Source organism: Bubalus kerabau, chromosome 12 (assembly GCF_029407905.1).
Source record: "Bubalus kerabau isolate K-KA32 ecotype Philippines breed swamp buffalo chromosome 12, PCC_UOA_SB_1v2, whole genome shotgun sequence".
Lineage (NCBI taxonomy): Eukaryota > Metazoa > Chordata > Mammalia > Artiodactyla > Bovidae > Bubalus > Bubalus kerabau.
In genome coordinates this window covers 53,614,014-53,630,253 of record NC_073635.1, presented here as the reverse complement: position 1 = coordinate 53,630,253, position 16,240 = coordinate 53,614,014, and positions in this window count along the sequence as shown.

Below are 16,240 nucleotides of genomic sequence, written 5' to 3'. Positions count from 1 at the left end.
ATGATGCTAAAGCTGAAACTTCAATACTTTGGCCACCTGATGCGAAGAGTTGAGTCATTGGAAAAGACTCTGATGCTGGGAGGGATTGGGGGCAAGAGGAGAAGGGGACGACAGAGGATGAGATGGCTGGATGGCATCACCCACTTGATGGACATGAGTTTGGGTAAACTCAGAGATTTGGTGATGGGCAGGGAGGCCTGGTGTGCTGCAATTCATGGGTCGTAAAGAGTTGGACACAGCTGAGTGACTGAACTGAACTGAACTTTCATCATATTGACTTTTACACAGAAAAGAAAACTATTGGCCCCTTAGCACAAATCAAGGCAGTGGAACAAAACTATTGTGATCATCAAATAGTTGACCTCCATCATTCATAGAGGGGCAAATGAAGTCAGTTAACTTAAGAATATTCTCAGTGAAGCAGTAAAATAATTATTTAAATTAAATCTCAGCATTTGAATTCATGTCTTTAAGATGTCCATGTAATGAAATGGGGTATTAAAAAGAAAGCAATTTTGCAGCCTACAAAAGTGTGAGGGTCTCAGAGAAAGGCACTGGTGTGATTGTGAATTGCAAGGTGAACTAGCTACTTTTTTCATGGAACACCATTTTCACCTGAAAAACATTTTAACAGACAAACTATGGTTATTCAGATTTGGGTATTTGGCAGGCATTTTCTCGGCATGAACCAAGTAAATCTGTTACTTCAAAAAATAAATGACAGTATTTGTTGACTGTAACTGAATTCACCCCAGTTTCCCAGGTGGCTCAGTGGTAAAGAATCCGAGTGCCAATGCGGGAGCTGCAGGAGACAAAGATTCGAGCCCTAGGTCAGGAAGATTCCCTAGAGAAGGAGATGGCAACCTACTCCAGTATTCCTTCCAGGATAATCCATGGACAGAGGAGCCTGGTGGGCTACAGTCTATGGGGTGTCACAAAGAGTCAGACATAATTGAGCATGCATGCTGCTACTGCTGCTGCTAAGTCACTTAAGTCGTGTCCAACTCTGTGCGACCCTATAGACGGCAGCCCACCAGGCTCGCCTGTCCCTGAGATTCTCCAGGCAAGAACACTGAGCATGCATACATGCAACTAAATTCAAGCTTTCAAGTGGAAAATAGAATTTCAGAAGATTCGTATCTATAACCTTGAGTTAGACAGCATTATAATACTTAAAAATTTTCTGATGAAATGGTAAGGATATTAACAAATATAATTTTTTAAATGTTTTATATGAAATTTTCCAACATTTGGCAAATCTTTAAAGCAGGCTTATAAATGATGTTACAAAATCATACGTGGGAAAAATTCATTCAAAGAGAAAGATGATCTAATGAATTTAATAGAAAGAACAAGAAAAGTTTGTTGATATGGGTTCAGATTTCATACTGTACCCAACCTTTAAGAGAGAAAGTTTTGAGTCAAAGAATATCCACAATTATCAAAAAAATCTATTAAAATACCCTTCCCTTTTCTAATACAAATCTGCAGAAGGCCTTATTTTCTTTATATATATTCAACCAAAACAACATATTTCAGCAGATTGAATGCGGAAACAGGTATGAGAATTCAGTCATCTTCATTAAAGCAGTGGTGAAAAAGATATACACAAATATAAAATAATGTCAATTATTAAAAAAATAAATATTCTTAAAAATCATTCTCAGTTTTAATTCCTAATGTAACATACACCATGGGTACAACCCATACAAATAAAAGTTCTTTGGGGTCCCCAATATTTTGAGAGTGCAAAGCGGTCTTGAGATATAAACGTTTGAAAACTGATGCTAAAATGATAGTCAATATGATGTCATTATATGAGTTTAACAATACCAGGAAAGTGATCTTAAACCACTGTCTCATATTTATATAATACCTTATCATTGACAAGAGCTCTCACATCACATCATTTGAGTTAGATAGGTCAGGAAGCTGAGAGTCAGAGGTTAATTAGCTTAAAAATATAACACTGCTAGTAAAGTATGAGAACTGAGACTAGCTGTGACTCCTCGTTCAATGCTCCTTCCACCATATCCATTTATCTCTGGTTTAGATTACACATATTTTCAGAACTCTCATGAGCTCAAAATCCTCACTGCTCAACGCTTTGCACTTTTATTTTCTTCCTTTCCTTGTTCTTACATTTGCTTAAATGTCTTGGCTTTGCCAACTTCAATGGGCAACCTAATTACCCTTAGATAATGTGTAATATGGACACATACTCTAAATCAAACTACACTTTATTCCTATCGGTCTACTTAAAAAAAAAAAAAAAAAGAAATCCAGTGCTATCTTTTATACAAACAACCAGAGCAGAAATTGTTTATAGTCCTTCTGGAAACAAAAGGATCCATACTTCCTACATAGGCCTCATAAATAAATAACAGAGCTGGGATGGTCTCAGTTCCCACCCTACAGCTTCCAGATAACTTCCTCCTGGTAACCTAAACAGGCTCTTTCTGGACCCCATCTGGAGGAGGTCATTGATTTTTAGGTTTATGGCTTCTATTCCTTGTAAACCTCTTAAATCTAGGTTATACTGATCACACAGAATGCCCAGGCTCCTACCATCAGAGTGGAGTTTAACACCAACTTGATGTGACATGATTCCATGAGAACTTTTCATAGTTTTTACTTTATTTGCTGCAGTTGAAAGTTCAACATAATATTAACAAATTATTCTCTTTCACACCATCCTTCATTTTTCTCAAGTGTCCTAGTTTGCTTTTATTGTCTCCCTATGAAGTGATTTGGCTATGGTTTTTCCTGTGGTCATGTATGGATGTGAGAGTTGGACTGTGAAGAAGGCTGAGCACCGAAGAATTGATGCTTTTCAACTGTGGTGTCGGAGAAGACTCTTGAGAGTCCCTTGGACTGCAAGGAGATCCAACCAGTCCATTCTGAAGGAGATCAGCCCTGGGATTTCTTTGGAAAGAATGATGCTAAAGCTGAAATTCCAGTACTTTGGCCACCTCATGCAAAGAGTTGACTCATTGGAAAAGACTCTGATGCTGGGAGGGATTGGGGGCAGGAGGGGAAGGGGACGACAGAGGATGAGATGGCTGGAAGGCATCCCTGACTTGATGGACATGAGTCTCAGTGAACTCCGGGAGTTGGTGATGGACAGGGAGGCCTGGTGTGCTGCGATTCATGGCGTCGCAAAGAGTCGGACACGACTGAGCGACTGATCTGATCTGATCTGATGAAGTGATTTAGCTATTTCTGATATTACTCCTCAGTATGGTTTCTGTGATTATTCTGATAATCCTTCAATATTCTTGTTTTCAAAGTAGTTTCCTTTCTTCAGTACTTCTATAATACTTTGTAACTCCCTATACACTCCAAGTATAGAGGAAGCATGCAAGAAACACTTACCCAATAAACAAATTCATGAAGGCATGAATGAAGACACTGTTTGATTATTTAATTTGCCTTGATCATCTTTGGATCAATATTATTCAAAATTCCCCAAATACCCATAATGTGGAGATATGAATGGAAATATCTTAAGTTAATACACTTGATTAATTTACAGTAACATCTTAAAAATCATAAAGCATCTGGGAATAAATCTAATAAAAAATGTGTAATACCCCCACATTGAAAACTATAGAAATCAAAGGTTTAAGTAAATAATGGGATGTACTTCCTGATGTTCAAGCTGGTTTTAGAAAAGGCAGAGGAACCAGAGATCAAATTGCCAACATCCACTGGATCATGGAAAAAGCAAGAGAGTTCCAGAAAAACATCTATTTCTGCTTTATTGACTAGGCCAAAGCCTTTGACTGTGTGGATCACAAGAAACTGTGGAAAATTCTGAAAGACATGGGAATACCAGACCACCTGATCTGCCTCTTGAGAAATTTGTATACAGGTCAGGAAGCAACAGTTAGAACCGGACATGGAACAACAGACTGGTTGCAAATAGGAAAAGGAGTACTCAAGGCTGTATATTGTCAACCTGCTTATTTAACTTATATGCAGAGTACATCATGAGAAATGCTGGGCTGGAAGAAACACAAGCTGGAATCAAGATTGCCGGGAGAAATATCAATAACCTCAGATATGCAGATGACACCACCCTTATGGCAGAAAGTGAAGAGGAACTAAAAAGCCTCTTGATGAAGGTCAAAGTGGAGAGTGAAAAAGTTGGCTTAAAGCTCAACATTCAGAAAACTAAGATCATGGTATCCAGTCCCATCACTTCCTGGGAAATAGATGGGGAAACAGTGGAAAAAGGGTCAGACTTTATTTTTGGGGGCTCCAAAATCACTGCAGATGGTGACTGCAGCCATGACATTAAAAGACGCTTACTCCTTGGAAGGAAAGTTATGACCAACCTAGATAGCATATTCAAAAGCAGAGACATTACTTTGCCAACAAAGGTCTGTCTAGTCAAGGCTATGGTTTTTCCTGATGTCATGTATGGATGTGAGAGTTGGACTGTGAAGAAGGCTGAGCGCCGAAGAATTGATGCTTTTGAACTGTGGTGTCGGAGAAGACTCTTGAGAGTCCCTTGGACTGCAAGGAGATCCAACCAGTCCATTCTGAAGGAGATCAGCCCTGGGATTTCTTTGGAAAGAATGATGCTAAAGCTGAAACTCCAGTACTTTGGCCACCTCATGCGAAGAGTTGACTCATTGGAAAAGACTCTGATGCTGGGAGGGATTGGGGGCAGGAGGGGAAGGGGACGACAGAGGATGAGATGGCTGGATGGCATCACTGACTCGATGGATGTGAGTCTGGTGAAGTCCGGGAGTTGGTGATGGACAGGGAGGCCTGGCATGCTGTGATTCATGGCGTCGCAAAGAGTAGGACATGACTTAGAGACTGAACTGAACTGAAGCATGCTCATCCTTGCTCCTTGGAAGGAAAGTTATGACCAACCTAGAGAGCATATTAAACAGAAGAGACATCACTTTGCTGACAAAGTCATGTATGGATGTAAGAGTTGGACCATAAAAAAGGCTGAGTGCTAAAGAATTGATGCTTTTGAATTGTGGTGCTGGAGAAGACTTTTGAGACTCCCTTGGACTGAAAGGAAATTTAGCCAGTCAATCCTAAAGTAAATCAGCCCTGACTATTCATTTGAAGGACTGATGCTGAAGCTGAAACTCCAATACTTTGGCCACCTGATGCGAAGAGCCGATTCACTGGAGAAGACTCTGATACTGGCAAAGATTAAAAGCAAAAGGAGAAGGGCGCGGCAGACGATGAGAGAGTTAAAATCATTGACTCAATGGACATGAATTTGAGCAAACTCAGAGACATAGTGGAGGACAGAGGAGCCTGGAGTGCCACAGTTTATGGGGTTGCAAAGAGTCAGACACAGCTTCGCGACAACAACAGCAACAACCATGATCATGAGTTGAAAGTCTCCATATGTTTAAAATATTTGTTCTTTCTATATTGATCTTTATATTTATTGTAATTCAAACCAAAGTCCTAGCAGATGTTTTATGGAAATTGATAATACAATTCTAAAACGTGTTTGAAAATGTGAAGAACTATGACTGCTGCTGCTGCTGCTGCTGCTAAGTCCCTTCAGTTGTGTCCGACTCTATGCGACCCCATAGACGGCAGCCCACCAGGCTCCCCAGTCCCTGGGACTCTCCAGGCTAGAACACTGGAGTGGGGTGCCATTGCCTTCTCCAAAGAACTATGACTAGCCCTTGGCAAAGAAGGTTACTTTAAGAAGTCGAGCCTTATTACAAAGGATTATTGTAGTATTTAAGACAGTGTGACATTGGCTCAAGGATATACAACCAGTGAAAAAGTAGCCCGCATGCAGGAACTGATCCATAATGAGTGCTGTAACCTAGTTTATGACAGAGGTGACAATGCAGTGCAGTGGGGAAAGATGGGCTTTATAAATGAATGGCTTGGGGTCAGTTGAATATCTGTATGGATAAAGGTCAATCACGACTACATCCCCCAAACTCACAGAACACACAAAAATTAGTTTTAAATATTAAGGGGTTCTAAATGTGAAAAGTAAACAACGAAACTGTTGAAAGAAAATATCAGAATCTTCATTATCTGAAGTCTACGTAAAAACTACCAAAATAAGGAACAAAATGCACTAGCCAATAAAGAAAAAAATTACAACTTAAACTTCTCTGTGATAATTAAGAACTTACATTTATCAAACCATGATCAACACCTGAAAAGGCAGTACATAGAATGGCATAAGATTTTTGCTAGTCACGTATTCAATAAAGAACAGAATTCTAGGATAAGAACTCCTTCAACTCAATAAGAAAATGACAGATAGTAAAACTTTAAAATAGTCAAAAGTCTTAGACATTTTACAAATGAGAATATCCAATTGGCTAATAAACATATAAGAGACATTCAGCTTCAGTAACCATTCAGGAAATGCTAATTAAACTATAGTGAAATATCATTTACATACCCACCAGAATGGCTAAAATGAAAGACAATACTATAATTACTGAGATCATGAAGTGGCTGGAACCTTGGTATACTGCTGCTGGGGATGCAAATTAGTTCAACCAATTTGGAAAACTGTCAGTATTTACTAAATCTGAACACTGCTGCTGCCGCTGCTAAGTTGCTTCAGTCGTGTCCGACTCTGTGCGACCCCACAGACAGCAGCCCACCAGGCTCCCCCGTCCCTGGGATTCTCCAGGCAAGAACACTGGAATGAGTTGCCATTTCCTTTTCCAGTGCAGGAAAGTAAAAAGTGAAAGTGAAGTCGCTCAGTCGTTTCTGACTCTTAGTGACCGCATGGACTGCAGCCTACCAGGCTCGTCCATCCATGGGATTTTTCCAGGCAAGAGTACTGGAGTGGGGTGCCATTGCCTTTTGTCCAAAGATCAGTCATTTACTCCTAAGTATACAACCCACAGAAATGCTGTTATAGGCTGAATTATGTCCTCCCAAATTCATAGACTGAAGTCCCAATCACCAATGTTACTAGATATAGGGCCTGTGCTACTGCTACTACTGCTAAGTCGCTTCAGTCGTGTCCGACTCTGTGCGACCCCATAGACGGCAGCCCACCAGGCTCCCCCATCCCTGGGATTCTCCAGGCAAGAGCACTGGAGTGGGTTGCCATTTCCTTCTCCAATGCAGGAAAGTGAAAAGTGAAAGTGAAGTCACTCAGTCGTGTCCAACTCTTCCAACCCCATGGACTGCAGCCTACCAGGCCCTTCCGTCCATGGGATTTTCCAGGCAAGAGTGCTGGAGTGGGGTGCCATTGCCTTCTCTGATAGGGCCTTTAAGTAAGCAATTAATGTTAAATGCTATCATAAGAGTGGGACCATGATCCAATAGGACTGATGTCATTATATGAAGTGGCCGTGTGAGGACATAACGAGGAAGCAGTTGTCCACAAGTCAAGGAGAGAGGCCTCTGGAGAAATCAAACTTACTGACACCTTGATCTCAGGCTTCCAATCTCCAGAACTGTGATAAAATAAACTTCTGTTGTTTAAGCCACCCTTCCTATGCTATTTTGTTATAGGAACTCTAGCAGACTAATACAAATACATTCAGATGTTCACAAAATTGAAAAACATGTACAAAAATATTCCCAGCAATACTGTGAAGAATAATCAAAACCTATAAACAGCCCAGATGTCCATCAAGTGTAGATTTTTAAAACTGTGGTTATGTATATGAAAGTATAGACAAGGCAATGGCACCTCACTCCAGCACTCTTGCCTGGAAAATCTCATGGATAGAGGAGCCTGGTAGGCTGCAGTCCATGGGGTCGCTAAGAGTCAGACACGACTGAACGACTTCATTTTCACTTTTCACTTTCCACTTTCATGCATTGGAGAAGGAAATGGCAACCCACTCCAGTGTTCTTGCCTGGAGAATTCCCCACGGACAGAGGAGCCTGGCGGGCTACAGTCCATAGGCTCGCAAAGAGTCGGACAGGACTGAAGTGACTTAGCATGCATGCATACTGACAACTTATATCATTAAAGATCTAGAATTCTTCCTCTGACTAAATAGCTCCCTGTAATAAGGATCTCTTCCCTGAAGCCCATCTTTATATTTTTCTTTCAGAACATTTTTGTTCTCAGTAATTCAGAGAGCAAGTAGATTCCATTTTCATTATTTTTTCCCATGAAGCTCAGAAGCAGAAAGGGTTTTGTCCCTCACGAAATGCTCTGCGTGCTTACACTTTCTTGAAGTTTCCCATGCTGGGTCATCCTGGGAATGACACAAAGCACATGCCTCAAAAGTTCTCAGAAACTCTTTAACCATCAGTTCATCATACATGCTCAGATTCTAATGTACGGCAAGACATCCTGAATGGATTTCCCCCTATTCCTTTTAGCTCATAACTTTCCATTTAAATCCCCCAAGTATTTATCCTTTCACTCAATAATTTTCCTTTTGATCTGATTTTTTTTCCCATGATGAAGCCATCCAAGACAAGTTTCTCAAATGTGGCACCAACTACAGGAAAGTCCCCTATCCACAGATTTCCTATTTATTAACTTAAAGTCAATCAATCCCCCAAAAGGTTCAATTCCACGTCTGTAGCGCATTTTCATTGATTATAAACTGTTCCACTTTCTATATGTGCATTAACTGATAATTAAAAATAATTTTCTTTTGCCTTAGAGGAAATATAACCTCAAAATATAACCAAAAAAGGAAGAAACATAACAAAAATTCTTGGTAAGGAAAATCACATATTGGTATCTTTTCCCCCCTTATCTTCTATTGTTATCCCAATTTACCAGTTCTCTGTTTGAAAGAAAATTTTCAAACCTCAGAATCTGCTGAGGCAGTTTTTCTGCCTCTTTGCCACCCTCCTACTGCTTTATTGCCAATAGTTACACTTGCCCTTCTGCTACATTCTCAGAAAAAAACATTCATTTTCCCACATCCTTTCTCAATTTCTGCATCCAACATCCTGCTCCTCTCTCCACAACTGCTGCCGGAAGTTCACTGGCCCTGCCAATCAAAATAGGAGAGTGAAACCTCCCTCTCTCTCCCTTTCTCTCCAACCCCCCCATTTACATTTATATATATATATATATATAATTTATTTATTAATTAAAGGATAATTGCTTTACAGAATTTTGATGTTTTCTGTCAAACCTTAATATGAATCAGCCATAGGTATACATATATCCTCTCCCTTTTGAACTTCTTTCCCATCTCCCTCCCCATCCCACCCCTCTAGGTTGATACAGAGCCCCTGTTTGAGTTTCCTGAGTCATACAGCAAATTCCCATTGGCTATCTATTTCACATATGGTAATATAAGCTTCTGGAGAAGGCCCTGGCACCCCACTCCAGGACTCTTGCCTGGAAACTCCCATGGACGGAGGAGCTTGGTAGGCTGCAGTCCATGGGGTCCCTGAGAGTCGGACACGACTGAGCAACTTCACTTTCACTTTTCACTTTCATGCATTGGAGAAGGAAATGGCAACCCACTCCAGTGTTCTAGCCTGGAGAATCCCAGGGAAGGCGGAGCCTGGTGGGCTGCAGTCTATGGGGTTGCACAGAGTCGGACACAACTGAAGTGACTTAGCATAGCAATGTAAACTTCCACGTTACTCTCTCCATGTATCCCACCCTCTCCTCCCTTTCCCCACGTGCATAAGTCTATTCTCTATGTCTGTTTCTCCAGTGCTGCCCTGTAAATAAATTCTTCAAGATCATTTTTCTGTATTCTGTATATATGCATTTGAATATGATATTTATCTTTCTCTTTCTCACTTACTTAACTCTGTATAATAGGTTCTAGGTTCACCCACCTCATTAGAATTGACTCAAATGTGTTGCTTTTTATTACTGAGTAATATTCCACCTGATCTGCCTCTTGAGAAATTTGTATGCAGGTCAGGAAGCAACAGTTAGAACTGGACATGGAACAACAGACTGGTTCCAAATAGGAAAAGGAGTACATCAAGGCTGTATATTGTCACCCTGCTTATTTAACTTATATGCAGAGTACATCATGAGAAACGCTGGACTGGAAGAAGCACAAGCTGGAATCAAGATTGCCAGGAGAAATATCAATAACCTCAGATATGCAGATGACACCACCCTTATGGCAGAAAGTGAAGAGGAACTCAAAAGCCTCTTGATGAAAGTGAAAGAGGAGAGTGGAAAAGTTGGCTTAAAGCTCAACATTCAGAAAACGAAGATCATGGCATCCGGTCCCATCACTTCCTGGGAAATAGATGGGGAAACAGTGGAAACAGGGTCACACTTTATTTTTGGGGGCTCCAAAATCACTACAGATGGTGACTGCAGCCATGACATTAAAAGACGCTTACTCCTTGGAAGGAAAGTTATGACCAACCTAGATAGCATATTCAAAAGCAGAGACATTACTTTGCCAACAAAGGTCCATCTAGTCATGACTATGGTTTTTCCAGTGGTCATATATGGATGTGAGAGTTAGACTGTGAAGAAAGCTGAGCGCCGAAGAATTGATGCTTTTGAATTGTGGTGTTAGAGAAGACTTGAGAGTCCCTTGGACTGCAAGGAGATCCAACCAGTCCATTCTGAAGGAGATCAGCCCTGGGATTTCTTTGGAAGGAATGATGCTAAAGCTGAAACTCCAGTACTTTGGCCACCTCATGTGAAGAGTTGACTCATTGAAAAAGACTCTGATGCTGGGAGGGATTGGGGGCAGGAGGAGAAGGGGACGACAGAGGATGAGATGGCTGGATGGCATCACTGACTCGATGGACGTGAGTCTGGGTGAAGTCTGGGAGTTGGTGATGGACAGGGAGGCCTGGCATGCTGCGATTCATGGGGTCGCAAATAGTCAGACGCGACTGAGCGACTGAACTGAACTGTACTGAATATTCCACTGTGTATATGTACCACAACTTCCTTATCCATTCATCTGTCAATGGACATCTAGATTGCTTCCAGGTTCTAGCTATTGTAAATAGTGCTGCAATGAACAATGAGATACATGTGTTTCTTTCAATTTTGGTTTCCTCAGGGTATATGCCTAGGAGTGGGATTGCTGGGTCATATGGTGGTTTTATTCCTAGCTTTTTAAGGAACCTCCATACTGTCTTCCATAGAAGCTGTATCAATTTACATTCCCACCAACAGTGCAAGAGTGTTCTCTTTTCTCCACACCCTCTCCAGCATTTATTGTTTGTAGACTTTTTGGTAATGGCCATTCTGACTGGTGTGAGGTGATATCTCATTGTAGTTTTGATTTGCATTTCTCTAATAATGAGGGATGTTGAGCACCTTTTCATGTGTTTATTAGCCATCTGTATGTCTTCTCTGGAGAAATGTCTGTTTAGATCTTTTTCGCACTTTTTGATTGGGTTGTTTGCTTTTCTGGTATTGAGTTGTATGAGCTGCTTGCATATTTTGGAAATTAATCCTTTGTCAGTTGTTTCATTTGCTATTATTTTCTCCCATTCTGAGGGTTGTCTTTTCACCTCGCTTATAGCTTCCTTTGCTGTGCAAAAGCTTTTAAGTTTAATGAGCTCCCACTTGTTCACTTTTGCTTTTATTTCCATTACTCTAAAAGGTGGGTCATAGAGGATCTTGCTTTGGTTTATGTCATCGAGTGTACTGCCTGTGTTTTCTTCTAAGAGTTTTATAGAGTCTGGTCTTACATTTAGATCTTTAATCCATTTTGAGTTTATCTTTGTGTGTGGTGTTAAGAAGTGTGTAAAATCAATTGCATAGGAATTTAGAAAGACCCTAACATAAGATGTTTTCTGAATTTAAGCAAAATTATTATAGAAACACCTTTTTATTTTTGACTTGAGATGCATAGAAGAAAGGGATTTTTGTGCAGGAAAAGTAAATTCATTGCAATATTTTCAGAAAAGAAAAATAAAATGTAGCTGCACCAAGCATTGCACAAGTCTTAGATAGAATGGCTTACGGTTGGTCATCTGTGGGTCTCTTATGTCTAGTTTATTCTACAAGACATTCTAACTCACCGTTCCAAAATTTAGCTTCTAAACCACTCTTTCTGTTCTGCACCTCATTCTTTATCCCATTTCCCAGGACTCTCTATGCTATAAATGTTATGGCCCAAATTACTATTTTGTTTCCTCTTAGCGTTTATATCAGCTCATACCCATTCTCTCAGTGAATCACCAAATATTTATCAAAAATCTACCATGTGCCAGGAACTGTTCTAGGTTTAGAGCTACAGATTTGGACAAAACAGTTAAGAAAGAGTCGAACTAATAAATATATAGCATAATATCTGAAGGTGATAAAGCTGAAAACAAATAATCAGCATAAGGGAATAGAAAGTTAAGGGGTAGAGAAACTGTCTTAGAAAATATTGTAGGGAAGTGCTGTCAAAGGAAAAGACATGGGAAGGGAGACTTTAGTGATGCTGGGGATCGAGAGAATCAAAAATCTTGGGGTAGCAAATTTCAATATGGAGGATTAGAGGGTGGTTAGCAAGAGGAAGGCCCCAAAAGATAACTTATAAAATAGTTAACTAATGAGAATTTACTATACAACACAGGGAAAGAAAAATAAGGTACAATCTATTTACAGGACATATATTAAATTTACTTTAAAAATGCATTCCAATATACAGTAAGTACAGACAAATACTGTTTGATTCCACTGACATAGGGTATCTAGAATAGTGAAATTCATAGTCAGAAAGTACATCTGTAGGTGCCAGGGGACAGGGTCTTGGTAAGGGGGCATTGGGGACTTACTGTTTAATGGAGACAGAGTTTCAGTTTAGGAAAGTGAAAAATTCAGGAGATGGATGATGGTGAGAGTTGAACAATATGAATGTACTTAGTGCCACTGTACTGTACAGTTAAATAGGGTTAAATTGGATGTGTTCTATTTTGTGGTTTTTATTACAATAAAATGTGTGTTGTTTTTTTTTTATTAAAATAAAAAAAGAGTAAGGCTCAAAAGAAGGATTAAGTTCGGCTTGTTCAAGGATGGCAAGGAGGTCAGTGCGGTCAGTGGAACTGGGCGGGAGGGTAAAAAAGAGGGTTGGAAGCTTACCAGCACAGATCATTTAGGTCCCTTTAAGCAGTAGCAAGGAGTTAGGAATTTATTTGGCTTTATCTTCCAAATTATATTTGGAAATATATTTGGACTTCATTTAGTTACTGGAAGACACTGGAAAGCCTTCAGGAGGGGGACAACAATTTGAACTGACTTGGGTCTATATTTTGGTCTCCCTGGCTGGGTGTGGGAAATTGGCTGCAGGGGCAGAGAGAGAACAGGAAGACTCTGCAGATCAGCCCTGTCTCTCCTGGTCACACAGCCACGGATGTTTCCCAGATGTGGCTCCAACACTCACTCTCTGCCCACTGGAAATCACAGCTTCCTGGTCACCTCTCCTGCCTGACTCAACCCAAGACTGCCAGCGTCCCCTGCTTCATCAGGACACTCCTCAGGCAGTCCCTGCTACTGGAGGGGCAATTCACAGCCAATTTATACTTTCAGGAATACAGTCTAGAGCTGCCCCTTTTACCCCAAAAAATACCACCCAGGCTCTGGAATATACTAAAATTTTTGCTTATTTCTTACATTTGACCATCTTTGTTTTTCAGTGAGCTGAGAATTTCAAGCTGGCCAAAGTTTAAACCACCCAAGCTCAGTGAGCATGCATATAAAAACAATTTTGTTCTAGTATCACTTTTAGAAAAAAGTTTAAATAAAGCAAATGCTCTGTCCTAAACTTCTACATCAAACAACCACAGTAGTTGCGCAAGCCCCATGGAAAATGGAGCTATCAGTTCCTGAAAAGTCTTGGAATAGTGCCTTATCCATAGTTTGAAATGATAGAAACATTCCAATCGATTTTGCACAGGTCAAAGAAAACCATGTTTCTGCAAACATGTTCCAACATCACGTCCCTTATTTATTTACAACGCCAGATATGAGCAGGCTTCTGGTGCTGGTGGAATGCAGCCGACCTGGAAACATTTCTGGCTGTTCAGTTACACTTTGAAGTTGTTAAAATTTTCCAGAGTAAATATCCCAAATTTCTGATAACACGAGGTACATTATGTACAGCAAACGCACTAGGTTAAAACAGAGTCAAGCTCCTGGAAACAAGGTGGCAGTGTTCAGTCCTAAAAACCACTCCCATTATCCCTACTGGATACGGGGTGGGGGAGGGGGAAGCTTTGAAATCAGGATAAGGTTCCTCATGACTTTCCTTGTGAACAGGGGCCTTAGATCAGCTTGCAATGGACATGAGAGAGATTCACGTTGGCCCAGTGGGATAAATAATGAAACACAATGCATAATTGTCAGTAAGTTCTTAGAACCTTCTCAGACCCAGGCCAGCATGCAGAATGCATTCCCCCCAGGCTCCACAGGGTCACGAGGGAGGTAACCAAGTGCTGGGATGAGTAAATAGACATGATTGTATGGAACTCCTGTCATTATAACAACCCTCTGGAAAAACGGGAATTCCATTTTGCACAGCTGCCTTCCTGACTCTATTGGAAAAGAATAAATGGTCTGTGCAAACAGCAATCCTGAGCAGGCCAATTTAGCTCCTCATCCTACAGTTCAACCACAGAACTGGCTGCAGAATTAACTTTGGAAATCAATACTTGTTGATTCTCATTTACCTGAACATGTATATTCCAGTCATAAGAAAAATGCTTCATGAAATGCAAGATTAACAAAAGAGAAGTAATGTCACCAAAGGTCCAATTATGTTACAGTTATAGAACTAGCAGGACCCTGGCACCAGGGGGTGGAAACGGAGCTCTGGTTCTTATGAGACAGAAGTCAAACTCTACAACTTTAGGGACCAGTGAGGTGTGCTTCACAATACCGAAGGCTGAGGTAACTCTAAGGATGTCCCAGATGGTGGAGGGGTGAGTGCAGACTGCTTCCTGTTACACCTGCTCAACTACAGGGGCAATCAGGGGCTGACAAAAAAAAAAAAATACTGTCATTTCCCTAAGTGCCTAACTTTTTTCAGGATCGGTTCATGATTTTGTTCCTATTATGTCAGTTGACACAGCACAAGCCCCAGAGGCAGAAGACATGAGTATGGCCCCGACTTCCCAATGACTAGCTAAGTATGTGAGCAAAGGCCTCAGCTAATTGCCTTATTTAAGGTCTTTCTCCCGGCCACTCCCATGCCTTAGCATGAGCTCTTTTTATACCCCTCATAACACTTAGTAAAACTTTTGCTTATTTTTCCTTTTAGCTTTTGATTTATTTTTGGCTGTGCTGAGTCTTCATTGCTTTGCAGGCTTTTCTCTAGTTGAGGCGAGCAGGGGCTACTCTCCAGTTGCGGTGCCCAGGCTTCTCATTGTGGTGCCTTCTCTTGTGGAGCACAGGCTCCAGGGCACTCGGGGCTTCAGTAATTGGGGCTCCTAGGCTCTGGGGCACAGGCTCAATAGTTGTGGTGCACGGGCTTAGTTGCTCCTCGACATGTGGGATCTTCCCAGTTCAGGGATCGAACCCATGTCTCCTGCATTGGCAGGCAGATTCTTTACCACTACGCCACCTATTTTTATGTTCTTATTTATTTACTGACTCTACCACGACTACATAAATTATATAAGGGCAGAAAACAAGTCTGTCACATTCAACTTTTTACCTCCTAGGACTTTGGCCCTGTCTGATACAAAATAAACATTTCATAAATGTTGAAGAAATCGGTCTTTGAATTGATTTTTCTCAACTATGAATTGGGGGGAATACTATCACCTTCCCTTTTAATGTCAAATGATATTATACATTAAAGCTCTTTATGAGTAAATGCATAATTAAAATGAGCTGTTGTTGCTGTTTACTCCACCTAAAGCCTTTTAGTTCCAGAGAGAAGAGTATTCTTGCCTGGGAAATCCCATGGACAGAGAAGCCTGGCAGGCCACAGTCCATGGGGTCCCAAAGAGTCATCCACGACTTAGTGACTAAACAACAGCAACAATAATACCATTTAGAAGACAATCTTTCATCTGAGTTCAAATACAATTCTTCATTACCTGAGGGGATGAACTTGAACTGTTTATGGTACATTATGTTTTTGTCTCACATTTATAAGAAAATACATTTGAGCTCCATTTTTGTTGGGAGTAAGATGTTAAACTTTAATTCAGAATCTGTTTAGAAAGAAAAGACATTTAAAATATAAACCAGGATTTTTAAGCCACAGTCGCTAGTGGAGGGACTATTTAGAGAATTTCCTAAGAGTCTTGAATAATAAGGCATGTCATCCAAAAAAATCTTTGCTGTCCCTTTGGGAATTCCAACTATTTAGGGTTACATAATATTACTCCAATGCATATGTAGCTT